We start from the raw sequence: 27,098 nt of genomic DNA on the forward strand, positions 1-27,098 counted from the left end.
TTATTTTTTGAATTATGCAGTAATTTGTGCTTGATTTGTATGGCTGATCGGTAATTTCCGAGTCCATAAGAATCAGAAAGACAGACAGAAGTTCGTTTTTATATATTTTATATATAGATAGAAAATCTTCGGTAATTTTGAAAATATTGCTAATATAAACAATCACAACACACTATCGTTATAGATGGCTCGGTTTGTGGAGCACAGAGCGAATGCATAGGAAATAATATTTTTTCTACTTTTTGTCGATTTGGACCATTTACGACCTAGGGAAACGTAATACATAGCATATCAAACAAATATTGGAGGATTTCCGATGCATTTCGTATGCAAATCCTCAAAAACCATTGGCACCAGAAAAATATTATCAACGTTAAAAATGATATGGTTTTACGTGACATGTTTTCTGATGTGACATCATTACTGAAAAGACGTAGTCCCACGTCAAACTTGTCGGAAAGAATAGAAGCAGTAGTCAATCGGACGAGATGTTGTAATGGATTCCAGAAAAAAATATGGATGCAAAATGATATTGACTAAGTCTTACCGTTTCCGAAATACAAGCAAATCTTATACGTGCGAGTGTGGAACCGCACAAAAAATTTACATTAAAATAAATTGTACTAATTTTCACCAGCATCTTTAAGGGGGGAGGACCCCGGTCTGGAAGGTCGAAAAAAATCGAATTATTTTTAATTTTTGCATTTTTGGGAAGCTTGTGCCCTCAGAAATTCGTTTTTTTCGAAAATTTCGAAGGATTTTTCGATACTTAATTTCGTTGAAAAGTTTAAGCCAAAAGTATGAGATCACCTCAAGGGATATAGTGTTGTCCGATTTTTTTAATGCGTTTTTCTCGAAACCAAGTTTTTCCAACTGGTGGAAACGATATCTCAGTATTTACTAAACCTATTTGGCCGAAACTTTTTATCAGTTTGTAAAATTATCTAAAGCGTTACATAGCCGTTTTTTGATATCTCATTTATTTTTTATTTTTCATGAGCTTCTGAACAGCGATTTTTTCATGAAAATTAACTCATTTTTACCAAAAATGGTCACTATTTTGGGAATTTTTCGAATTTTGAAAAACACCCCTATGTAACGCTATTGTCCTAAAGTTTCAAAATATTCATTGGAAATCGTTCTGCGTCACTCCATTGCTTCAGAACTGATACCACCAGCAACCTACCGATATTCAAATAGCATCTACGCAGCCAGCTGTCAACAGTTCCAATATGCATTAACTCTTCGAGGCACATAATTTTAGAGAATAAAAATATCCATGTTACACAGAAATTTTATATCATTCAAAATTGAAAAAATTGTGTGTTGTCGTGTGATGATAAACCTTGCAAACGCAATCGAATATATTTCTGACATTTGCTAATGATGTTGCCAGCTACTTTAAATAAGAAAGTTTCGAAAAAGGCACACCGCTATTCTAATATTTCTAGGTGGATCAAAAAATGTCCCACCATGCGTTATTACGCATCAAAAAGGTGGGACATTTTTACTACCACCGTGCCCCAGAGGATTAAACAATAACCAAAATACCCGAACACTTTACTTTATTCGAAAAATTCGGAAAAAAATCACGGAATTCATTATTTTTCGACCTTCTAGACAGGGGTCCCTCCTTGAAAAGCTGTTTCGCTACACAACATAAAAAAACATTTTTTTTTATGCGGAGAATAGGGGCCGCATAAAAAATGTTTCTTTAAGTAAATAACCCAAATCCTGAAGATTCCTTTCGTGATTAACGTTCGATTTTCTTCTGTATGTTGAGACATGTTGTCTCTTGATACAAAAACAAAATCGCACAAAAACAGGTTTTACTGTATATCTTCAATAGAAATTTGATTGAAGCGAAGTTGAAAAATGTCAAAAAATCTACAAATTTTATGGCGGGTAAAGTTCTAATGAAAGAAGGAGATTGAGGTAGAATCGATTGTTCGTCTGAATATTATGCTTGAAAACTCTTTGCAACAATTATTTGCCGAATGATTGTGAAACCATTTATTTTTTAAAATGGTAAGAAATTGTCACATTTATTCCCGATTTACAAATGAATTGTGTTGACAATGACGAGGAAACCATTATCATCACAACCAAGGACGAATCAATTATTTTGGATTTACCTTTTTAAGGGAGAGTACTGAGATGAAAATTTTACCAAAATCACCAAACAAAAAATATTATAAATTTGTTCGACAAAGAAATCTTTTTGAATATCCAACAGCAGCAGAATGTTTGCGTAGAGAGCGCTAAGCCATTCGCCGGACAGATAAGCTTACCATGTCGATGTTTTCAACTGATCTAGATGTTCGTAGAGGTCTATATCTGTAGAAACATGATTGAACTAATTTTTCGAAATAATAACTTTTCGAAATAACTCTTTACTGAAAAATTGATGGCCCTGAAAAGGGCCATGGTTTTATGGAAGCAGTTGGAGATGATTGATCCATGATCGATTGTTGTTGGACCAATTTAAACGTGAGATTTAGCGCGTGTCGCCTGCAGCAGAAACATACACACGTGTACTGAATTGTTTCGTTGATCCATTTATCCAATCCAATTGTTCAAAACATTTTCGAAAACTTTGGCCTTCATTCCACGAATAGCTTGAGTGACAGAAAAGTTCAATGACGTCAAACAGCAACTCCGTGATGGTCAACCATCAAAATTTAATGAGCAACAAATCGAACATGATCAAGAAATTTGTCAATTTAGCATAAAGATGAATTTCTATTATAGAGTTACTCTGAAACCAGTTCCTGTTTCATCCAAAAGTTAACTGCTAAATGACATCAACAAATTGAGCGAACTTTCCACTCAGCAAAGAAGTGAATGAACTTTATCAGCGCTGCATGGTGATGCCGAAATCCGACATTGAATCCCCGTAGAAATTTGAATACACACATGTCGTTAACTTTATCTTGAGCATCAACACGCAAACCTGTTCCGACAGAATAAATGGATGCACAGTGGAGTTTTCCCAAACTTTCGCGCTGCTGTTCGCCGAGAAGCGATACAACGACCGCATTCATCTACGTTCAAACGTTCAAAAACCCCCCTTTTCGGGTCTCAGGCACTTTCGGTACATGCACACATGATGCATGTACGTGTCTCTCGCGTGTACCCAACATGAAGTTGTATATATGCGTCGCGTAACCCACGCCCCTCAGTGTAGCACGTAAAATCAGCATGACTTCATCTTATCGGATACCCACCCTGCAACGCCCTGCAATAATCTTTCGTGGTACTACAAACGACAACGACCCCCCGATTTTCACATGCGCTTGAATTTGTACAACACAAGACACAGGGGGACGCGCTAATTAGCTAAGCGGAAACGTTAGTCGCACATCCACCCAGCAGTAGATAAAACAAACATAATTATATTTGAGCAAAAAAGAAAACAATAGGTCTCGGGTACGTTTAAAGGGACCACCCAACTGTTGGGTACTGTAGTTATTCAGCGTGGAAAACTGCTGGATTTTTCGCGGCAAAAATACAGCTTCCAAGGGTAAGGAGTTGGGTACTGTAGGCGTTCCGGATCGGCTCCGCTGTGAATTATAGGGGTAGATAGTGCGAACAGTCATAAACGAAAGCAGCGGTGAAAGTGTTAGGTTTGTTTACATTTCACTTGCAAAAAGGAATCATGGTCAACATCATTGTGAATTCAACTTTCCATCTCTTTAAGTTTTAGCTGTACTCTAGACAGTGATCAGCTAACATTCGATTCTAAAGCTGTGATTGGGAATTTATTGTTTATTGATTTTTATACGTTTTTGTCAGGAGAGAGCTTGTGTGGACTCAGGAGTGTTTCTATGTGCCTATTTATGACTTTTTCCGATCAATCATCCAATTTTCGCAAGTTCGAGCATTGTCTCCGCGTTAAAAGTGGCGTCAAAGTACAGCACGCTTTCCGGCACCACAACACAATCGGTTGGGTACGGATTTTCTGTTGTCGTCCTGCGAAAGGTGCTGGATAGTATAATTTGTGGACAAATACACATTTTAATGGAGAGTCCATTTAAATACCTTTTTTTGTTGTTGTAAAAGATCGAAAATCAGTCAGGAAACTTAAAAACCTTTTATTTGCTAGTAAAATATCGAAAATATGTTCAGAGGTTCAAAAGCAACAAATTTTCTGAAATGGCAAAAACGCCAAAAAAAACAATTTTTTCAAAAGAATCGTACCATTTTTTTCCTATTCTTTTATAATGGAATCGTTGTATAAGCACAACATATGCACAATTCTTCGCAAACAGTAACATTCCTGCATCATTTTAATTCAAAGATGATGAGGCAGATTAAATTGCTGATTTGTTAATTCGATAACAAAAAAAATAGAAAGCTGGTTTCCAACTCCGCCTGCGAATGACTATAGCAGCATGTCCGAAAAAGAACCGAATATTTGCACTGAGGGGCACGAACAATTGTCACAGCAGCAAAGTAACAAAAAGTAAATTTTTAAATTTTCAAATTGACCCTCAATCTTAACAAATGCTGTTGACTGCTCGCTGTCTAAAGCGATACTGGAATAGAACTCATGGAAACCGTCTCTTATACTGTCGCACAACGAATTGTGCCTCGCCGCTACGCTACTTCCTCGTTTTTTGGGGACACAGTTGACAGAGCACCGATCGATCGTGTCGGTGTGTCAATCAGAATGTGCGATTTCGATTAGACAATGTCTGATATTTCTTTATTGTACAATAGTTCGATTGAAAAATGTATCATTTCCATTATTTCAGTAGATGCGTAGAAACATTCTTAAGCAATTGATGCAAACGTCTCTGCGATCTGTAGGGAAATAGTCGAGTTATAAATGTTCAAAATATTTCATTTTTTGTTACATTCTTCCTTCATAGGTTTTTACCATATACGTTTCTGTTGAACGTAGTGCTATGATAAAAATGCAATACAATTGCAGCAATGATGATAGTTTGAAATAACAAATTCGTTTCCCCATCATAGTTCTAGAATCCATTGAAAGAAACATCTAAAATCTAAAAATGGTTCATCAATTTAAAGTAACGAGTAGCAATAAAATTTCCAAAATAAGTCTGTGTAACTTTCTTTTGAATAGAGAGAAAATTTCTGGAAGATAACAAAATAAGATAGGGCTATTTTCGAATGATCATGAAGATTATTTCATTCTAGCAAACCCGGCGAACTTCCTCCCGCGCTGAACTGATTTTACGCTGATTTTATGAATACTTCCGAACATTCACGTTTTCTTACTAAGGGAATATTCGTGGGATCGATCCCAGAACCATTCATTGATTGATCTCCTAATTGGCCTTTTCAGGGCTAGAGCCAAATGAACTTTGTAGTCCGAAGCTTCTATAATAGAGAGAAAAACCAATCAATCAATAAATTGCCAATGAGAAATGATCAGTGTCGTGATTATCAGACACCTTTTCAGTTCCTGAGTTTTTTCTCCATTCGTAAATAAAACATGTTGCTATTGCAGAGAACACATTCGAAAAAATCAATTTTATCGAATTTTTCAGTTTTACTTCAAATTTGTTCAATGTTTGCACATCGTACAAACACTCCTTGGGTGGAGACGAACACAACAATATGAAGACAGCAACAAAACGAACGATTCGTTCTCAAGTTATGTGAGAATCCAAAATAGAGCAGTTGATTTAGATATACAGCAATTGCACCGAAAATAAAGTTATACGTTCACCCACTTTTTTATATTTGGTAGGAAAATAATTGGACCCGTATTTTTTGTTTCGTCATTAAACTTATCCTTTCTAGGTTAGATTAGTCCAAAGAATTGCAATTTTTCAAGACTGATTTAAAAGATATATAACTTAAATATCTTCTGACGTCATTTTTGAGAGAAGAACCAAGCAACGGTCTCTATAATAAAGAAAAATAATAAATTTTTGGGGAAAAAAATAAAGTAATTATCGGAAATACTTCATTTCTAAGAAAAAAAAGAAAAAGAAAAAAAAATCGGATTTCAGTGCCAGTAGTCTACAACGACTGCTTATTTCAATATTTTCAACGGGAAGATAATTTAATTTTACATAACATATTAAAGACCTGACAAAGCTATTTCTGAGTTATTTTTTTTAAATATCAATAATAATAAAATTAAATTGTTATATTTAAAAAATCAAATAAAAGCACCATTTAAAATTACTCATTACTTGAGAACTTAAGAGATTGAGAGGGTTGAGCATTGTAGACACCAGCAACTAAACTCTTTTGAAACGAATCATTTACTGATCGTAACTCTAATAGAATTGAATTACATTCCAGATATTCGTATTCCGAATGTCTGAATGATGATGGATCGCAGGCAGATCGTGTAGATATTTTGATATCAACCCATATTAAAAGAAAATATGTTATTAATATTTTTGTTTTTCCATTTCTCTGTTCTGTTTCAGATTGGATACACTCAAGACAACGGAATCATCCACCCAAACATCGAGAGGTATTTTCATATTTTTTTCTGTATATTATTCGTATGGAGTATTACACCTAAACTAGCGTTGGCGGAAAAGAAGCTATTTCTTGTGCTCCTTTTAAAGAGTGTTGAAATATTCGTATGTATGGAGCAGACCTCGCATTCTCTAAAAATGTATGACAGCTTGGAATTACAAAAAAAATCCTAGACGAGAGAGATTTTTTTTGCTGAGTGTAAAACGAAGTATTCACAACCAGCGTAAAGCAATTCATCAGCCCATTACACCCCTGTCTGTCCTGTCCTAGCTGCTCTCCGCGCGCGCCCAATTCAATCAATTTTGATAACGCCAATTTTCGCTGCCAACTCGCGCTCAGCTCAACTCTTGTCACCGCAAATGTCAATCAAGCACCACCACCAACGAACCGTTTCATCCAAAAGTCATGCTCTCAAGCCGAGCCCTTCATCGTGTGAGGATGGGGAGAATCCCTGTGTCACGACTGGGGTAGGCCTTGCTTGCGAGAAGAACCCGCATCCCCCAACTCCCTCACACTCTAATGGATATTAATGATCACATTGGTCTGTCACTGAGCCGATTTTTATGGCTGTTGTTGGTAGCAGGCGAACCGCAACATCCCGACGACGACGGCGACGGCGACGAAAAACAGGAGACGAGCCAGACGGACGGAATAAACCTGATTACACAATCCTTTTTCTGCGTGCGCGATTGTATATGTGTGTGCGTGTGCGAGCAAAGGTCTTTCGTCGGAGGAAGATGGTGAAGGTTCACATATCTCTGGGATGCTGCTGCAGAAGAAGAAATCCATCATCGGGTTTTATATGTTTTTCGCGCGCGTCTCCCCATATTCACTACTCCGAGAATGACGGGAGATGTGTTATTCTGCTCGTGTGTAAATCATTAACGAACCGAGACTGAGAATGGGGTTTGAAGGGAGGACCGACCGAGAGGAGCACCTGGGCCCCGGGAGGGCGGAAAGTGACACACGACTTCATTTTTCATAATTTGCAATTATACGAGAAGCATGTTCGTACATAATTTATACCCGGTACAGTATTAATTTTATTATGAGAGCGTGACGCTCTACTCAGGGGTGCCAGGTTCTGTTTCTAAATTAATCCGTTTAAATACTTTCGCGCCGATGGCTCCAATAAACGAATGTTAGGTCTTAATAATGAAAAATGCTATACAGATACTCTGGTGTTGTTTTATTTTTATTCAGTAGAATCTACTTTCGATCTAATATTCATTTTTGTGCCAAACTCACTCAAACTTGACAAAATCGATATAACAAGCAATTTTAGTACCAAAATCTATTCCATACAATTCTGCTTTCAATAACCATATGAAAAAAATAATTAGAAAAGTATCGTAACTTTAATAAAAAATTCTAAGGTAGAATCTATTTTTTATTAAAAACAAAAACAAAAAAAAACAAAATTTAGTACAAAAATGGATAATATACACAATTCTTCGTAAAATACATCATGAAAAGATAATTTATATTTCATAAGGTTTCTCAAGCCAAATTGTATTTATTATTTATTGTTCTACTAAATTTACTTAATTACAAAACAAAACTGTGGATAAGTTTAGTACAAAAGATACTCTCTATACACAATTCTGCTTAGAAACCTGAATACTTGTCGAATGTTATTATTATAAGACTAGTCGTTTTCGAATTAATACAGGGAAACTTCGTTATAACGTACCCTCGATATAACGTCACTCGATATAACGTACACATTTCCAAAGTGTGGAGGGAAAAAAATCCAATTTTTTTTCTGATAGAACAATAAATTATCTGTATTGTGATGCTAAAACAAGTTTTGTACCTTCAATCAATCCCGAAATACAGCTGGTTTTGTAATTCCGGATTCTAAATGAATCATGCTTTAATCAACAGTACATCATGAGAAAAGCTGGCTTCGTCTTCTGATTGAAGTTATTCATTGACTTTACTAAAACAGCAACACAATAATGTATTATAGACTACGTTTGTGAGTACTTTATTATGCTTCGATATAACGTACAATTCGATACAACGTACAATTTTGAAAGCGAAATGTACGTTATATCGAAGTTTACCTGTATGTGTTTTTGTCATCGATAATGGTTTGTCTTAGTACAATAATTTCAACATGATTTTTTCATGCAGAACTATATGAAGAACTCTTGTGCTCGTTTATTGAAAAAAAACCTATTTCATGAAGATTTTAAGACGTTGTATGTAGTAAATGTACTAAATGTACTAAATTTTGTAGATTTTGCCTACGTATCTGTATTTCCGTAAAAAGAAAACAAATATGTAAATCTACGGATATTTCCGTAGATTTGGCATCTCTGGCTCTGCTCGTACGGTGGGGATAATGTGTCATGGGGGAGAGCACACCGTGGTTTCTTGGTGTGTGATTAGGAGCAGCAGCAGCAACGGCGGCAACAGCGGTATTCAAAGCTTGATAAATACTGCCGGCAAATGTTGTTTATTCAAGCTGATTGCCTTTCACGACCAGCCAGAGAAGCTCTGATCTTCGGGAGCAAGATAAGATGCCCGACGTGAACAGCGTTCGAATGGATTCATTATTCAATGGAACTACCCCATCATTCGATGACTTTTGTTCTTGTACGAAATCAATGTTATGACAGCTGGGCATCCATCGCAAAATTGTTCAACTGTCGCAGCATCACTCAACAGCACATGTTCCGTTGTTTCAACGAAACCTATCGGAAAAACTCGCCCCAAAATCAATTCCTCATCTTTTCGGATTCGTATACACGTGAATGGTTTCCCCCTTTTCCTCCTCCTTTTTTGCTCGTCCCACTTAGAAAGCGATGAATAAACGAACGCCGGTTATTTCTAATGCTGAGTTTACTGGGAAAATAAGCAGTAGTCGCTGAGAGACAGAGGTAAAATCAAATTCCCAGCAGATTTGCACTGGGGTCCGTCTTTAACCACCGCCTCCTCCAACCCTCGACACTCCAAACGCTTTCGCGCGACCGACTCAGCAGCGCCGAAGTGATGATGATTTGATTTTCCAATTTTCGGTGTGGAATTTGCAGATGACAGAGCTGTATTTTGGAGCCACGTTTTTCAGCGTTTCAGCCATTCCACAGGCAATCCGAAACGACGATTTCGAATGTAGAAGAATCTGCCACGGCGAATGATCTGCAACTGATGTAAATTTTAATCAAATTGGAAACTGTCTGCACAAGCATCCCCTCCAGCTCCACTACCTCACCACTTCGCCGCCCCCATTCATCGCGTCCGATGCCGGCAGCAACAATTCAACGCCATACGGGAAAAAGGCGTTCCTGCGGCTGGGTAGCGGCAGCAGCAGCAACAGTAACGCTCGTTAGCACACGAGAGAAGAGCCGTCGACAGCATCCCCGATGACGACGAGGACGACAACGACGACGTCACACAAATTTCTATCCAATTTGTTTAAAATGTCAGCTACAGTGAGCAAATTCCTGCTGCTTAATTTCCTGCGCCTCCAGGAAGGACGGAAGGCAGCAGCACTGATGCGAGTCTAGCGAGAAAGGCAGAGTTTTTGACAGAGGAGGGTAAACAACGCATTCTGGTCTAATTCGATTGTCACCGGATTTTTATTTTGCGCTTAAACACACTATTGGAGGCCGGGGGCGACGGACGAGGTGCGTCGCGATCACGGATGATTTCCTTTCGAATCTTACTCAATTCGATGGAGATTATCATTGCATCGAGCCGAAACGGAGAGAAACTTACGGAACACAGCCGTGTTTGATTTGAAACAAAATAGAAGCAACTGGTGGCTGCGGCTTATGGTAACACGATGAAAATTAGCTAATCAAATCATTGATTCCATTTTCCAGTCAATGCAGTTAGTGTTCAAATTTGGTGCGTTGAAAATAGTTAATCGATTTGAATTAATTTGTTTTTTTTCTGTTGACCATTTTTTCGAAACGGCAGGGATAAAAATCATATTAAAGAAAATCATATAAATGTAAAATATAAATGCATCATATTTTTATAATCAATTCAAAATTGTATAAAATTGTAAATGTAAAAGTAATTCTTGTATCGAATTGTGTATAGAAAGCTAACTGTACAAAACTTACTCAAACTCATTAATTTCAATTTGTTCGTTACAGTTGAAAAAAATTACAAACAATATATTCTTCACGAAAATCTGCATCTAGTCTTTTTTTTCTATATTATAGTGACTTTCAACACTTTTGGCTGGTTCATCGCTTTTACTTCAATTTTTTGGAAGAATGTCGAGAGTGAAAATTGAACTCATGATCATTAGCGTGACAGGTACGGATGTTACCGCTTCGTTACATCGCTTCTTGCATTTAGTCTTCTGGCTTCACGAGAAGTATCATTATTTTTTTTTTATAAATCCACCATGTTTCCCTGTGCAGATTTGTGCATATAAAATAATTCCGTATTGAACCCACTTAAAATTCACTTAAATAATTTTAGTACAACAAAAAAAAAGATCACAAAAAATTCTGCATGAAGAAAACCTTACGAAATTTTTTTTAGTGTTACTCTAAACTCAAATTTCAGTAATTTTAGAATTTGTAGAATTATTTTAATACAAAAAAAAATTCTATGCGATTCTACATGAAAAAGAAAATCATCTCCGAAAGTGTTTATACAAAGTTAGATATAGGATCCACTATTGTACTAAAATTCTATAAACTAAATCATTCTATTTTTTTCCTGTTAAAACAATGTTATTACAAACAATAGTTTATGTATAATCTATTGTTTGTAATAATCTCTATCGAAAGCCTTGAGAAAAGTATCATGTTTTTATAAATAATTCATAATATTGGTGTAGACTTTTGTATAAAACGCATTTTTTGTACTAAATTTATTGAAAACTCAACATTTAGTCATTTTAGTACAAAATTATCGTACAATTCTGCATGAAAAAGTTTATTAGATCTATCAAAGAACTTTACACGAAGTTGTAAGTATCCATCATAGCAATAAATCTCTTTTCAAATTTGTTTATTACAGTTGAAACAATGTTTTATTACAAACAAAAGAAACAAAACAACAATTTGCAGAATTGTGTACATGAAGCATATGTACATATGTTAAGTTTATTTTTCAATTAGTTCAAATTAAAGTAATATTTCGAATACAGGTTTTTGATTTACATTCTATATTCAGATTCCCGATTAATATTCTAAATTTACATTTTTACAAATTTACAAATTTAAGATCAAGGTTCTAAATTCTCCATTTCGAATTCCGATCATACATTCAGATTCCAAATTTCAGATTTAGAATCCATATTCAGCCAACAGGTTCAAATTTCAAATCAGAGTTTCAAATTCCAGATTTAGATTCAGATTAAAATTATTTTCGGAACCCAGAATCTCAATTCTCCATTCCAGATTCTTCATTCAAGTTCAGGGCTTCGATCTTATACTTGGATTACAGATTCAGATTTGAAATTCAGATTACAGATTCAGATTCAAATTTCAGATCAAGGTTGAAAATTCTACATTCTGAATTCCGGTTTCGAATTTATTGATATTGTCATTCCATTTATAGATTTCCGACTCAGGCATTCTAAAGTCCACATCCAAATTTCAGATTTCGGATTTAAATTTTAATTTCTTGATTTAAACTCCATATTCCACATTACAGATTCAAGATTCAAGTTCGATATTGGAGCATTAATATTGAAATTTCGATAACAAATCTTTCGAGATTCCAGATTTTAGATTCCAACTTTGAAATTCGAACCCGATTTGGGAATTGAATCTTTAGTTTCAGATTCCAAATTCAGATTCCATTGTTGGAGTTCAGATTCGATTCCAGATTACAGATAAACATTGCAAATTACATGCTCAGAATACACATTGAAATTCAGATTATGAGATCTCAGATTCATAATCTAGACCCCAGATTCCTTGAATCTTTTGGATTGTTTGGAATTTGGATAAATATTTCGTCGGAGTTCAAAATTCTAAGTTCCAAATCCCGATCACATTTTTTTTTCTTTATTCCGAAGATTTTCATTTTCAATTCTGAGGCTATAGCGTAGGGATTTAATTCTGAGAAAAAATATATAGATCATTTTATTATAATTATTTTATTGTAATATATTATAATATAGTAATATTTAGTATTCAAATGCAGAATCCTAAATCAGATTACAAATTTCTGATTTCAACTAAAGATTCAAGATAACTGATTCAGACTTTTGCAATTTCATATCACAGGATAAAGTTCCAGACAAATGTTCAGATTTTAGGTTGAGATACCAGATTCTGCATCTAGATTCAAAACCCCAGATTCATTAGATCTTGTTGGATTTTATACTTCGGATTTGAAATTCAAGATTAAAATTCAACTTTAGATTGCGATTCAGAATCCAGATTCTAAACCCAAAGTTGTTGGATGTCAGACTTAGATTCATTTATTTTCCGGGCTTGGATATTATTTTTAGTTTCAGATTCCAAATTTTTAATTACCCAAGATTGTTGCTCATTTCATCATATTCAACATGCTCAAAGATTCAAATTTCAAATCTAGGATTTGGATTTTTAATTCTGAACCAGATTTAGGAATTGGGAATTCAGTTTTAAGATTCAGAAGTCAACATTTTTGAACAGATTTGAATCAGATTCAGATTACTGGTTTGGGTTTCAGATAGCAGATTCGATATTATTTCGAGATTCAAGATTTAGAATACAGATACTAAATTCCAGATTTCATATTACACATTCCTTTTCCAGATTTGGGTCTTATATTTAGATGCCAAATTTAGATTCCAGATTCGGATTCCACATTCAAGATTTAAGATTTAGAATCCAAAAGCAGAAGAAATCAAATCACATCACATATTATAATATCCAAATTGGAAATATTGATATTGGGTGTAGATTCCAAATTCGATACTCTGGGCTAGGATATTGTACTTAGATTCCAGATTCATATTGCAAATCAAATTTTAAAACCACAGATTAAAAATTTAGATTAAGACTCGGATTTTAGGCTGAATTCCCAAATTCAGAGTTCAGATTCCAAGCTACAGATTCCACTTTCATGTAACTGGCTTGAATTGTATCCTAAGATTGCAGATTCAGATTTCTAGTCTATGTTTCCAATTCAGATTCGAAAATGTAATTTTAAATCCAACATTTAAATATTTCAAATTGTCCGAACTCTAGTTTTTTATCAGATCTTAAATTCCGAATCGGGGTTGGAAATTCAATTTTAGTGCCTTATTCCAGATTATGATGTCAGGTTCAGATTCCAAATTACGGATTCTATTTCTAACTTTTCAAATCACAGGTTCTTTGTTAAGGTTCAGATTTTAGGCTGAGATTCCAGTTCCAGAATTCAGTTTCCAAACTCCAGATACCTCATTTATGTTACAGGCTTGGGTACTCTGATTTTGGTTCCAGAATCCAAATTCTATATAATAGATTCAGACATTAGATTTGAAAGCCGACTTACGTTTTGAAATTCAGAATGTTCATCTGAATTCCAGATTCAGATTTCAAGTCTCAGATTTAAATTCTGAAGTCCCAATCTGGAGGTCTGAGTATTTAATTTTTAGTCCACAATTTTGAAATTCAGATTTCGGATTTAGAATCAATCTTCAGATTGCTTTTCAAAAACAGAAACCAGATTAGAATTCCAGATTAGGATTCAGATTTAAGGTTGAGATTCAAGATTCAGAATCCGCATTCTAAACTCCGGTTAAATATTCTGAGCTAGCACCTTATATTTTAACTCAAATTCAGATTCCAAATTCAAGATTCAAAATTAAGATTTGAACATGAATTTTATTCCCGATATTTAGAAAGCTGATTTAAATTCCAGATTGAAATTCCAAATCTTAAGAGTCTGAATCACGAACCCGGTTCAGGAACAAAATTTTTAGTATCAGGATCCAAATTCAGATTCCAATTTTAGAATCAAGATTCATCTGAACAGTTATTTCAGATTTAAATTTCGAATTACAGATTATGATTTCAGACTGAGCTTCCAAACATTTAGCCATAGATTCCTTGGAACTTTTTGGATTTTATAGTTAAATTTAAATTCAAATTCCAGGTTGAAAGATTCAAGATTCCATATTCATATGCCAGACTTTGATCTTGTACTTAGCTTCCAGATTCAGATTCTTAATTTAGATTCCAAATTCAAGATCGAAATTTCATACCTAAGTATCAAAACTTCGATCCAAAATGTAGACTTCGAACTGAAAAATTGCAAATTCAGATTTCATAATCTCAAATTTAGGTTCTGAATGTCGAATCCAGAACTGAGATTCTGGATTCATAGTCCAAATTCCGGATTCCACAGCCATGTGTCCAGCTTGGCACTTACACTTCCAGTTTCCAGATTCAGATTTCAGATTCCAGATTATATATTCGGAATTCCAAATTCAAGATTCAAATTTAATATTTAACACGTTGAGTTACTGACAGTTACAAATTATGAAAATAAAAATGTACGCGGTTTGTTTTCGGATTTTTCACAGAATTTGACTACTTTCTAGTTGAATTTGTGACTTTTTTCTGTTCACACAATAAATATCTTTGGTAGCTGGCACCGACACTGATACTTTGCAAACGCTCTTGAAACGGGCTGAATGGAAAGAGCAGCAAACAAAATTCGGGGCTCAACGAGTTAAATATCAAATTTCGATAAAAATATAAACTTTTAATAGAAAAATTCCGGATTCAGATTTTAAAAACTGTGATTACGTTTCTGCATTTCGAATAAGATTCTAAGCTAAGATTCTAAACTCATAATTCATACACTAGACTAGATTCTTTGTTCATGTGCCGGACTTTGATCATATACATAGCATCCTGGTTCAGATTTCTAACATAGATTTAGATTTACTCAAAATTGAATTTCAAAATCTTAGACTTTTTTGTGTGGTCCCTATCCACCGCATCAAAACAGGTTTGTCTGTATTAAAAATAGATTCCAGATATAGGCAAAAAATCCTTCAGCTATATATCGTATTTTATATTCAGATTAAAGGTTTTAGCGTTTATAGAATTACATTACTGGCTGCTATACGTCCTGATTTTAAACCCTTTCCACTAACAATTTTATGCGAAATATCAATAACGAAGCGAATGATCGTTCGAAGATTGAGTATGTGAAGTTATAGACTCAAACGAGTCGAGATTAGAAAGGGTCGTCAAAAAATCTCTTTCGGCTACATGTCTTCCGCTTGAAAGCAATTCCGTTTTGCGTCATACCATCGTAAGCAAACAGAATACAACTTCAAGCGGTTACTTTTTTGCGTAGCAAACTGGAGAGGAACCATTCCAACCAACCAAAGCACGGGACTTTAATGACCAAAAGACACTTGCCTCCCAATTTAATGTCCCGAACTTCGCGGCCGCATTCTCGCTGCCGCCATCGGAAAAAATAATTCTACTTTCCACAACTGCCGCGCAGAGTGCGCGCACATAAACGGGGCTATTATTATTTATTAACGGCCCCATAGTCATAGACTAACTTCCTCCCACGGCTTCTCAACGGAACGTTTCTGCTTCCGGTCGGCTCCGCAGCAGACTACGCGTGGGTGCGTCCCCCCTTGAACGACCCCCAGTAAGAAGCGAAAAAGTCAGAGGTTGAACTTTTTAATTTCGGCTAATTTCTGAGTCTGAGATTCCCTTCGGACCGCAGACATCCGTAAGTTTCATAGCACTTATGCATCACACACATACACGCACACAACTCGGAAGTTGAGCAGAGCACTCGGAAAGTTTTTCCCCCTCGGCGCGGGATGCTCCCGCGAATTTTTACACGGCGGACGCCGTCAATCTGGCTACCAAGAGAGTGTGAATCTCAGAAGCTGCGTCGTAATAACTGCCCGGGCAATAAACTGTCTAACGACTTGACGAACTATGACATAATGAATAAGTTGCCGTGTTGTAGTTCGCTCCATAACAGTTCCGTAAGAGAAGAAGTGTAAGCCTGAAGCGGGGAATGCTCTCTCGGAACATCAGGTGTACAATAACTGTTTCGGACATCGGTTGGTTTGCGTCTGCTGTCTCGCCACGCTCCGATTGGCATAATATTCTGCTGCTGTTGCTGTTGCTGGAATGATACAGATAGCCATCGTACACCACTTCTCACCGGAGCTCACCGCGTGTTCCAGTGATTGAACACTTTCGAAATTGAACAAAAAAAACACGCGAAGTTACACTACCAACTCGACCGCACACACCGTTCCGTCCACTGCCGCCCCGTGAAGGAAATACTTACTCCCTTATAGTAGTACCACCCCAAATTCTTCGTCCGATTCCGATCGGGTTTCGAGCTGGCCGTAAAAATCTAGCGGAAGCAGCGAACATGGTTCGATACGCGCGTCCGTTACCGGCGGACAGATGGTTCCATCCAAACCGCTCCAATTGAGACAGAAACTTTATGGTATTTGATTCGCACTAACTATTGAAAACCATCAAAACTAACTTTGCGTTGATCACATTTGCCAAGGGCTGCCCGCGCGCTCTTACAATCCAATTCCGGTGTTGCTCGCTTCCCTCGTTCCCCCCTCCGAGCTGTTGTTTTACGTTCGGTCTTCATCAAACTTAATTTGCTTAAAATCATTCAAGTGAAACAAATAGCACTAGTAGCAACAGCAGCTGGTGCACCACTTGCAAAGATATTCGATTCACGCTTTCCACTGTTTGATCGATTACGCATACCGCAGCTTTCCATTGTGTAATTTGTTTTCTTAATTCATTAAGAGGAAAATACTGACGAAAGGAACGGAAGTGCTCCCTTTTTTGCGCCCCCCATAATGAGTGTTCCATCGCAGCGCAGCGTTCTGAACTGTAACACTTTTCTAAGGCAGAAACATTTTCTCCATAACATGACACAGAAACCACTATAAGGGTGCCAGATCTGAGGATCTTAAGACCCTTAAGGCCAAGAATCTATTGGAATGAGTCCCATTCCTGAGAATATTGCGATATTCGAAGTTGATCCGATTGATCATTTGATCTAAACTTCGAATTGTTTCGAAAAATTCTAGAATATCTAGCATAAGCACATTGTACAATGTACAGTGTGTCCGTCAACTCAATGGATCTATTGGGACATATTCCGTTGCTAAAAACATGATTGTTGGTTTAAAAACTCAGCCATAAAGCTTCAGAATAATTTGGAAACTTCTTGAACATCTAGTTTATACTCGACAAAATGTACATTGCGTGATGGATAACGGACCAATAGATGACTTTCACAAAAATCATTTCCTAACCTTGTTACTAGCATTCAAAATTCATTAAAATCCGTACATTCCAAAACAAATCTACGGCCTCGCACGAAAACAAAAGTCTGCCATCTCTGGAGGCAGGGCCTCCGCTCGAGCTCGAGAATATATGCTGCGAATAGGAAAGGATGTAATTTTCTTTCATCTTCATAGCCAAAGGATGGAGCTGAAGAACCAACAAAAAAAAGCCAGGAAACCATCAGATTGCGATAAGTACAAATCTCTGTGTGTGATACGATATCTCTTTTTTCCCGTTGTCCAGAACCTTTGAAGACGTGTATCCTTTTTCCGACAGCAGCAGCAGTTGTGCGGATATTCAAGGTGAGTGTTTGCACTCATCCTCCTTCGTCGTGTCTTCTCAGGACGATGACGACGGTTTTCCACTATCCGTTCGTGAGGGAGGACGAGCGCGTTCGACGGAAGAGTCGGTCGAATTCGAGATGGAACGGTTGTTATTTGTTTATTTTTATTTTTTCCACGCATTGCGCTCAATTCACGTTTCATGAAGGAAGCCAAAAAACGATGTTTTTTCTCGCGGCATAAAATAAACCGAAAGTGCTTTGTTTGTACAGTCTTTTCGTGTGCATATAAAACAAAATTCCGCAGATCAAAGCGACCGAAAGGCTGGAAAAAAATCGGGACGGGTAAATGGAAGCGGGACACTAATAAACCTTAAGCTTCGTTTTAACGAATCATGTTCATGAAGTTGCTATTTGGACACGTAATTTTATTTTGAGCAAGAGGATTACCATTCTGAAATATTTCTTCTGGATACTTTTCCAACTTTACAGTTGTAGAATTCAAAAAAAGATTTAACCAAAACATTTGAAAACAAATTTTATTGCGATGAACAACAAATCATAACGTAAGGTAATTTTCGTATTGAAATTATTTACTAAAAATAAATTAAGAGCAAGTCTAAGTTAGATTAGCACAGAAAATGAACTTCACGCAGATTTTCATTTACTGCTAACTGTCAAATCTCAGTGGGTGTAATATAATATCTTGTTGAAATAATTCACATGATTGTATAGCAAAAGTAATCATAAATTTCAAGATAAATAATAACACGAATTCACATAATAGATTTCATGATTCAACTGCAGACCATAATTTTTGCATATTTTTCCATGCAAAATTTATGTGATTTAACTTTTTCCAACAAAAAAACTCCAATTTTGCATGTTTTTTGCAATTTCAAGAAATTCCTCCTTCTTAGACAAAGAGCTGCTCTTCCACGTTATATTGAACTACTAGCTGACCCGGCAAACTTCGTCCCGCCCAAAGTTTGTTTTTTTTTATCAATACCTTCAAACATTCACGTTTTCTTACTAAGCGCAAGTTTATGAGTCCAATCGCAGAACTGCTCATTGATTGGTCTTCTAATCGACCCCGTTGAATTTGCCTTTTACTAAAAAATTCCTAATACTTCTACCAAAACTCATCATTATAATATCAGATTATTTTTAGACACAATTCTCGTTCAAGATTTTTCAACCACTTGCAAATAACATGTTTCTCCGTTACATGGTATAAATGTTTGATACAGAAAATATGATAGAACAAAGACAGACCCCTCCCCTCTTCTCCCCTTAGAGAGGCGAAATGAGTGTTTATTCCCCATAGAAACATTTTGTGTCCCCTAAAATCTTGACATGCCAAATTTGGCTCCATTTGCTTGATTAGTTTTAGAGTTATACAGAAATTTGTTTTTCATTTTTATGGCAGCCCACCCTAAGAGAGGGAGGGGGAGTATCTAACCACCATAGAATCATTGATTGCACCCTAAAATATATATTTAGCACATCTTTCGACATACTCATACATTAGAATTTGATTATAATATATATGCCATAGCGATATGAGAGAAATATAAGAGAGCAAAATTAGAGACACTTTGCAAATAAGCACGCATCAGAGGTTCCACGTTGTTTGCGCCCTCCGTTTTACTCTCAGAAAACACCTTTCGTGTATACTTATAAGATCTAATTTCATTTCATAATGTGGTGAAATATTCTCGTGCATTGGTATGATGACGCCAGTGGTTGTGTGCATAGCGTGGTTATGAGAAACAACCTTAGAACCCAGCCGGCCTTGGTTCAATCCCTACTTGGCATCGTTTAGGATTTTTTGAGTACAATTGCAAGCTGACATCCAGTCTGAGAGAATGAGAGGTCTGCTCCATACATACAATCATTTTAACCTCTTCCCGTATTATTTAATACGTCACACATCAAGTGATTTCACTAGCCTGCTGAGCGTTCTAGCGCCCTATGTTATGCAAGTACCCACGAGTGAGACTCGATGTTGTACGGGAAAGGGATAATATTCTTAAAAAACTGATACTTTTATTTTAACACAATAATGCAAATCATGATTTTCAACTTCATATTATGGATATCTCAATCCAAACATCTAGTTAATATTATATCACATTTTTCTGATCATCAGATTTAAGATTATCTTCCAGATATAGAATCTGAAATTTCAGAATGTTCCGGTACCATTTTCGACCTGTATATTCATACATTTTATGCCTCATAAGGATTCCAACATTTTATCTGAGCTCCGATTTTTAAATTTAGAATTAAAATTTCTGAATCCAAATAAGAGGTTTTTGATCCCAAATTCCAAATTCCAGAGGCAGATTCGTACTACGATTCCAGGAAACACACATTCTATTCCGATTACAGATTTCTGCTTTCAAATTACAGGTTTCAAAAATCTATTTTCAGTTTTGCGGATTGAAGCTAAGATAAGAGAAATAAAAGAAAAACAGAGAGCGAAGAAAGAGAAACACAGGTAAAACAAGAAAATGATTAGAAAGAGTAGACAGAAAAAGAATGGAAAGAGAAAAAAGAAAAAAAAAAGAGAGAGAGAGAGAGAGAGAGAGAGAGAGAGAGAGATGAAGGAGAAAGTCTGGAGAGATAAGAGCGAGTGGTTGGATGAAAATGAGAGACAAAAATTGAAGAGAAAGGATAGAGATATAGATTCGAAAGAGAAGAAGGAAATATTTGAGGAAGAAGAGAGAGAAAGATTGGACAGAGAACCCAAAAGAAAGAGAAGAGAAAGTTTGGTGGACAGAGAACCCAAAAGAAAGAGAAGAGGAAGTTTGGAGAGGGAAGAGAAAAATATTTGAGGGAGAATAAAGTGAAATATTGGAAATAAAAGAGAAAAAGATTGGAAAGAGAAGAGATAGAAAGAATGGAGAGAGAGAGAGAAAGAGAGAAAATAGAGAAAGCTTGGAGGAAGAAGAGTGAAGGAATTGAGAGTGAAGAGAGAAGATTGAAGAGGGAGAAGAGAGAAAAATGGGAAGAGAAAATAAAAGAGGGAGAATTTGGAGAGAATAAGGAGAGATTGGAGAGAGAAGAGAAATTTGAGAAAGAATTGAGAGAAATTAGAGAAAAAATTCAGAGAAATTGTAAAAATAATTGAGAGGAATTAGAGAGAGAAAAGAGAGAAATTGGATAGAGGAAAATGTGGAGAGAGAGAGAAGAGAGAAAAGAGAAGAAAATAGAGAGAGAAGAGAGAGAAGAAAGAGAAGAGAAAGAACAGAGAGAAGAGAAGAAAAAATGTAGAGAGAAAAGAACAAAATCGAGGAGACATAAGAGATAATGATAGAAGATAAGAGGAGAGAGAAGAGGAGAAAGAAGGAGAGAGAGAGGAATGAAATAGATGAGAAGAGAGTAAGAGAGGGGAAAGACTAGTGAGGAGATTAGAGAGGGACATAAGTGAGAAATAAAGTGAAGAGAGGGGGTAGAAGGGAAAAGGAAAGAAAAAAAATGAATTCGGAAATTTTTAAACTGACTTCAACTTTGAGATTCAAGTCGATAAAATAAAAATGAAAGAAAACACAACATCGTTGCTCAAGAGAAGTGACAGCATTGCTAACGTAGGACACTAAATTATTTTATTCAATTCATTTATGTTTCAAATCGGATATAAAATTGAAAATTTTCAAATGAATTCTTAGCCTTAACCAAAGCTGTTGGCTGCTCGGTGGCTAGAGCGTTACTGGAATAGAAGTACTGAAGAATATGAGAGATTTTAAGCTCCGATTGGTTCACCCGCCTCTAAGAAGCACAAATGTCGTCGTGTACATCCCACGAATTACAGGAACTTAGATCGTTAGCTGATAATTTCAATCAACAATAACGTTATGGTACATACTCAAACTCCAATGGATACTTGGGTCATATAGCGTTAAACAAGGTTTGATGAAAAGTAGCGATATTTTAGGAAAAAAATCAACATTTGTAATGTTTCAAACAAGTTGTTTCCATGAAAAAAACTAAAATTATAGTTTCAATTTGATATGGTAGAAATTAAAAAAAAAAAGAATCAAATAATTTGCATGAAAAATGTAAAAAATGTGAACTGTATTACAATATATCGTCCGTAGAATTCCTGTTCCACTTTTCGATTTATGTCTCTGATGCATAGCTTTCTAGAAGTCGAGCACTTGAATAACGCTTGTGACAGTGGTTTTGGCCATTTTTAAGCACTTTTGTCAAGTCGGCGTAGGAATAATTCGGATTTAAGTAATGCGCGAGTGAAATGTTTATGCTCCTCTGGATTCGACGCCATTTCGAACAACAAAAGAGATTGTATAAGTTTTTGAAATGGACGACTGGATAGAAAAAAGTCGATCAATTTTCAACCGTTCCACCCTTGTTATAATATTTCAAGATTTGATTCAAACATTGAAATCCCGACATAAATATACGCCAGAACCATTGGAAGTTGAATCATTGTTCTTATTTTAGTCATATTTTATTTTTATGCGCAGTGCACACAATTTTTAAAAACTATAAAATAACATCCCGGATCAAACATGTAATTTTTCAAGGAAAGATTTTTTAAAGGAAAGATCCCAATGTAAGACACCCCCGTTAAAATACTTCAAACGTGGTCATACGAAAATGTAAAATAACAGAATTGAAGTGTTTGATTGGAGGCAATTGAAAAAAAAACGTATGTATGAAACAACCCCTAAGACCGGCGAAAACATTCTAAATTTTGAAAGATCGTTTTTGAGTTACAATTATTATGAATATAATTTAGTTTATGTCTCGAGAATGGTTGTAACAATAACTAATGAATAACCTGATGAACACAAAAATAAAATCATGAATAGATAAAATTCTCTACAAGAATCCAACTATATTTTGAAGACGAAATGTAACCAGAAAAACAAGGAAAAACTTGTAAAAATGTTTCAAATGATTTGAAGGAACTTAAAGTCACAAATTTGTCTGAGCATATTTTTTTCCATATTTCCTAGAATCTTTGTGTAAATTCACGATTAATAAAAAGTGAAAAAACTGAAAGATTATTTCTAAATTTGTTTGTCTTGACTCTTGACGGGCATGGATTCCAATAATACAAAACGCACCCCATTTGATTGATACACAAGAAAAAAAAATTCCATTGTGATTCCCAACGCATCACTCCCACTTATCTCTCGCGCTTCCACACGCATCACAATAGCATTGGTTTCGATTATGAAATCACGTCCCCTGGGGGGGTGGCGAAGAAACCAAGACACGTTCTGACTAAACGAGAGGAAGAACCTAAGGTATGGAAGCCTACCGTATCTCATTTCACATCCCAGCCGTAAACGAAAATTTATCGCCCTGACGGTAGTGCGTGAGGAGAGCGCGCAGAACAGAAGAGAAAAATAGTTTCGTTTGGTGTTTATTAGCCAAGCCAAGTTGAAGAACCTGAAGGACGTGCGCGCGTGCCGAGGTGTTATCCCTGACGCCCGCCGGGGAAGCAAGCGCAACATTTTCCGGGAGTGATATCAATTTGGTTGATTCCTGCCCATTGCAGGAATTGTAACTATTTTCGCCTAATTCGATTCCGAGAGCGAGATAGATAACTGTTCCTGTTTTAGCCGACGGGGGCGAGACGAGCATCGATCGGGTCTAATTTACAAGATCCCCCATTACGTGGTCGGAATGGGAGATTATCGCCAACAGCTTGGGGGTGGGGGACAACGTTTGGACACATTACAGGCTGAGCAAGATGTAAAATGTAATTTCCTCTCCTGGGCATCACGGAGGACAGAGGCCCGAGATGATACTGCACCGTGGTAGCAAGTGCACTGAATAATAACTAAGCAGTGAACGGGAAGACCTGGTGAAGCAACGACGATAGCTACTCGGAGGTACTTGTAGCTGTTTTCTGCGGTTGACCACTCCCCAAGTGCGGGAACCGGACGGAACGGGACGGGAATACGTTCTTCACGTTGTCATCGGGAGTGGACCTGGTTGGTGGTACGTGCATTGCATCACGCAGCAAAAAAAAAAACACGTCGTGCTGTACGATTTTAAATAATGGATTTGTTTTCGTATTAGATAGATATAGAGCAGCAGCAGCAGCAGAAATTACTTGCCAACATCACCACCACACACCTCGAGTGCAACTCCCCCGCGCTATACGATCCATAGCGGGGGAAGCCGTGGAATAACGATTCCCGTTACGGCACTGGACATGTAGCAGTACTTTTCCCATTTTTTCTTTGCTCCCTATTCACCAACTCACCGTGATTCCAACGATGCAACGGCAGGCAGAGAACGTGGTCATTGTGTTTCCATGGGAAATTGCATTTCCCGCAGTGCTTCACCCAACCAAATGGACCGTCACCACATCGGAGGGTAATTCGAGAAAAAACCAAAATCTTTGGTTTTCCTGTTTCGGAACTCGTGACAAAAAATCCAAACAAAAAACTAGGAGGTACTATTTGGAAAGGCTTGAAAATTGAACATTGAAAAATTCGGACACGGAAAATTCTGTTAGTGTAAAAATATGCGATTTTGAAACTTGAAATGAAGAAAAATATTCCAAGTTCACAAATGTCCACACTTTTCATGTGTCCGAATTTTCTCGTCTTCGACGAAATGTGTGGAAGAGTCAGCGCGGGTAATCCCCTTCTCCATGTTCTATCCTCGCGCTGGCAATCGGCCGAGTGGTATTTACTCGTTGCACGTGCTTATACGGGAATGTCACCATGCTTCTTTTTTTTTGTTGGATGAAAACAAGAAAATTGTCCCTCCGAACGGACTTGATTGGCATCGGGGTGCCGATTCGGTCTGAGAGACTAACCTTGTTTGGAAGCTCCAAAGGAGATGCTCGTGTTCCATACGTACCTCGTGTTTAAGTGGAAACGTTTGTGTGAAGCGTTTCAGAACGATTATGTTCAACAATTGTGCGAAATTCTTACCTGGAAAAAAAGAGAGAAAAGGAAACTTGTAAACATAAATTCGGTTCAAATTGGCCTGGCGCTTCATGGCGAAAATAGGTATTTTACAATATTTGAAAAAAGCGTAATATTCAAACTCTCAACACTAACCCTATATCAGCACTATATCCGCATATAGAATATTGAACAAATGCTTGTTAAATTTATATGCTCATATAGGTCATACGGATCAATGCTAGAAAAACCTCTTCAAATACTACAGTAACTGCTTTTAATCTACACCAATGAGAATTCTAAAGTCTTCCGAAACAATCGAGAACTGTCTTTAATTCATCGGAAAACCATGGTTCCGACTGTTCATTACCTTCCGCTGCGCCATGTCTTAATGGGAAGCTAATAAAAACTTTCTCAGTTTTTTTTTCTCTCGCCCAAGAACAAACCATCCCACTGATGCTTCCCATCTCTTAAAACACAGTAATCACTTTTCTTTTCCCTAGTTTTTTTTTCTCAAGAGGTGGCCATAAAAATGCCCAACACAAACTCTCGCACACACATTATGTTGATCCCATGCTTGTCCGTGGCGCTACAGCTAATGATCAATTTACCTGTTTTCCTATCCCGGAATCTCGCCCAATTCGGTTTGGTTTTTTGCCCATTTAGTCCGACCAGAAGCAACGAAAAAATCAACCGATCGATGCATCACTCGAATGAGACGTTAAAACCAAGGGATTATAACCTTTTTCGTTTGGGCACCGGTAGCAGAGTAGCCGAATGCCCAAAACAACTCCGGTTCCGCACGAGTAGCAATAAAATCACAAAACTTTTAAATTGATTTGCATTCACAAAGATGTTGTTATGCTTTGCCATTAACTTTCGTTTGCTTTCGCTCTCTCTCTCTCTCTACCTTTCTCAGGTCTGAACCGAAACAAGTGGTAGAAGCAGCAGCGCCACCATTTGAAAACGAGTCGTAACTTGTGCTGCAGCGGATCCACAAAAAACCGTAAGTCACTGAAAATCGAAATAATTTCTGTTTGTTTTACCGAGTATAACCAGAAACCTGTGTTTTGTTAGTTTTCCATATGGGGAGAGCTCTTGGGAACAGAGATACCAGTTTTTTTTAACGAAGAACTACGTCTTTCAGTAAGGGTGACAAATCTTTAAACAGATCACTTTTTTAGGAAATAATGTAAACGTTTATAACTGTTTTCACTGCGAACTAATTTTAATGGTTTGCATACTAATCGAAGCTGAACTGCGTAGGGAATTCCGGTTGAAAATGGCGAATATAGGGAGCATCCCTATTCTCCCATTTGCTCGGACCGTTTGTGTGCTCACCTAACCGTGCCGTCAATAAGGTTCTACTTTCACATCGGTGAGTTACAAAATTGATATACCACTGTGAATCAATTACAGCGTTCGTTCTACGGGCAATGAGCGAGTGGAGAGGATATACTGCGATTTAAACTCCGCCATTTATCGATAGGTAGCAGAGATGTTTGCATCAACCGATAGGAAAAATTGGCACGCACCTATTGAAACAAAGAAAATTATACATTTTTTAAAACTAACTATTGAACAACTGGAAGTTGTAAAGTATTATCCAAATTAAAATACCGCGTTCTAATTGGACGATTGACACAAGCAATTTGTACTCTCTCAGTTGTGCTGTAAAAAGAGCAAGCGACGTAGCGATAATGATGTATGTGACATGTCACGATGCATCGAACGGAGGCATAAATTACTTGACTCTGTCATCCTCTTTAAGTGTACCTTTTGACAGCGATCAGCCAACATTATATTTTAACAGATATTAATTTAGAAATTATTGCTACTTTGCCTATCACTCTCGCAGCTCAATGCGAGATTTCTGTGCAATGTACTATACGTTTGTAGCATAGAACAAACTTGCGATGAACTTCACTATGAAGTATGCATTTCATCGGTTTGGTTTGGTTTGACCTCTACCATTGAAAAAGTCCAATTTGGAAAGCTAAACTCCTAGCTGTCGGTTTTGAGAAAAGCCTTTTTCGAGCCTCACTGTCGCTGGCATCTTGTCACTATTTGGTTGACCGATTCATCGTATCTGAAATGTACGTTTCTTCTTGTTTTTCATTTGTTTGTATACGGAGATATAAAAACTTTCGATTCAATCGTCTCCGATAGCAAAATTAAATTTGA

The 27,098-nt window shown here is 36.8% G+C and overlaps 2 protein-coding genes across 9 annotated transcripts in view; one reads left to right on the top strand and one right to left on the bottom strand.

The window, feature by feature from the left end:
* LOC129763363 (cation-independent mannose-6-phosphate receptor) overlaps positions 1 to 27,098 on the bottom strand; it is a 251,516-nt gene that overhangs the window by 145,345 nt on the left and 79,073 nt on the right. The window lies entirely within an intron of this gene.
* The window catches only part of LOC129763361 (protein toll), a 116,293-nt gene that overhangs the window by 30,313 nt on the left and 58,882 nt on the right, over positions 1 to 27,098 (top strand). Inside the window, exons 2-3 of one of the 2 annotated variants that reach the window (XM_055762343.1) lie at positions 6,417 to 6,463; positions 25,834 to 25,920. The gene's annotated coding sequence lies outside the window, so the exon portion shown is untranslated. The remainder of the gene's footprint in view (positions 1 to 6,416; positions 6,464 to 25,833; positions 25,921 to 27,098) is intronic. The other variant, XM_055762344.1, reaches the window with a different exon arrangement.

The sequence above is a fragment of the Toxorhynchites rutilus genome, chromosome 1, assembly GCF_029784135.1.
Source record: "Toxorhynchites rutilus septentrionalis strain SRP chromosome 1, ASM2978413v1, whole genome shotgun sequence".
In the NCBI taxonomy this organism is placed as follows: domain Eukaryota; kingdom Metazoa; phylum Arthropoda; class Insecta; order Diptera; family Culicidae; genus Toxorhynchites; species Toxorhynchites rutilus.